The 1978-nt window shown below is 46.8% G+C and overlaps 1 pseudogene; it reads left to right on the forward strand.

Moving 5' to 3' along the window:
• LOC110318002 overlaps window positions 1-1978 on the forward strand; it is an 8029-nt pseudogene that overhangs the window by 5133 nt on the left and 918 nt on the right.

The following is a 1978-nucleotide window of genomic DNA, read 5'->3' on the forward strand; positions in this document are numbered from 1 at the left end:
CTCCTCCTCTTCCTCTTCCTCCTCTTCCTCCTCCTCCTTCTTTCTCCTCCTTCTTATTCTCCTCCTTCTCTTCCTCCTCCTCTTCCTCTTCCTTCTCCTCCTCCTCCTTCTTCTTCTCCTCCTCCTCCTCCTTCCCCTCCTCCTCCCCCTCCTCCTCCTCTTCCTCTCTTCTTCTTCTTCTTCTTCTTCTTCTTCTTCTTCTTCTTCTTCTTCTTCTTCTTCTTCTTCTTCTTCTGTTTGTTTGAGACAGGGTTTCTCTGTGTAGCTTTGGCTGTCCTGCAGACCAGGCTGGCCTCCAACTCAGAGACCCACCTGCCCCTGCCTCCTGAGTGCCGGAATTAAAGGTGTGCACCACCACTCTTATAAAAGAAAGCATTTAATTGGGTCCAGCTTACAGTTTCAGAGGTTTAGTTCATTATCAGCACAGCAGAAAGCATGCAGGCAGACATGGTGCTGGAGAAGGAGCTGAGCATTCTACATCTGGACCTGCAGGCAGCAGGAAGAGAGAGCCTCTAGGCCTGGTTTTGGGCTTCTGAAACCTCAAAGCCCCATCTCCCCACCACCAATAGCAGGCTTCCTCAAGTGTGTCAAGGCCACACCTCCTAATCCTTCTAAGTAGTTCCACTCCCTGATGACTGAGCATTCAAATCTATTTAAACCACCATGGTTTCTGATGGGATAGAGGTCATGAGGAGTCTGATCTACTTGATGTATTTAAAGAGTCATAATGTAAAGGGGAAGAAGTGGAAGCTAGGAGGGTCCTAGTCGAAGCAAGTTGGTCACTGGTGCTATGGCTTTGAAGCTGGCTTTGGGTCCCTTCCTATCTCTTATGATCACTCTCTTTTCCGTGCTGCTGTCGTGCCTGACCCAAAGGGATAGTTCTGAAACCTCTCCATAGGTGAGCCTACACAAGTTGTCTCTCCTTTCCTTCTTCAAGTTGTCTCTCCAGTATTTTGTCCCAGCAATGTATTAGCCTTCTTGGGTCTCTTTGCCTGAGGCCCTGAAAGAAATTGGCTAGATGACAGATCTAAAGGCATTTCAGGTTTTCTGATTGGGATATTTCTCTTGGTGTTCTGCCCACATCTACTCAAGATGAGAAGATCTTTATGTAAAGCACTTTCTGTTGCTGATGCACTGGGCATGTAACCCTGGAGTAAAGCTCTTGCCTAATGAGCATCAGGCCCAGGGGTCTCCAGCACCCCAGAAAAAGTATTTAGGAACATGGCTAACAGGATTGATTATTGTTGTTCTTAAATATATATACAGGGCGCTGGAGAGATGGCTCAGCCATTAAGAACACTGACTGTTCTTCCAGAGGACCCAGCAGTCACATAGGACTGCAGTTCTAGGGGAACTGACCTCTGAGGGCACTGCACACCTGTGGTGCATAAACACATATGCTGGCAAAACACCCATGCGCATTCAAATAAATAAAATTTAAATTTTAAAAAGAAAAAATTTCAAGGGGTTGCCCCGGGGCTGAGGCAGGCCGCTGTCCCTCCCACCTCGGTGGATCTTGTCCAGGGCAGCTCTGGTCTGGGGGTGAGGGATGGGGGTGACTGGGCAGTGCCTGTGCCGGAGACCATACCAGTTTCCAGTTACAACACAGGGATCGCACGAGGCACAATGGCATTACCTCTCCTATCAGCTTAGCAGCCCCCCAGGAGACTGACTGCCTACTCACCCAGAAACTCATTGAGACACTGAAGCCCTTTGGGGTTTTCAAAAAAGAAGGGGGGAACTGTAGTGCAGGATTTTAATTTTGGGAAAATAAAATAACCTGGTGAAAGAATGGATTCGAGAAATCGGTGAACGCAAGAATCTTCCACAATCTGTAATTGGAAACGTTAGAGGAAAAATGTTTACATTTGGAGCTTACAGACAAGGAATACATATGAAGGAATACATATGAAGGAATACATATGAAGGAATACATATGAAGGAATACATATGAAGGAATACATATGAAGGAATACAT

Source organism: Mus pahari, chromosome 3 (assembly GCF_900095145.1).
Source record: "Mus pahari chromosome 3, PAHARI_EIJ_v1.1, whole genome shotgun sequence".
NCBI lineage: Eukaryota > Metazoa > Chordata > Mammalia > Rodentia > Muridae > Mus > Mus pahari.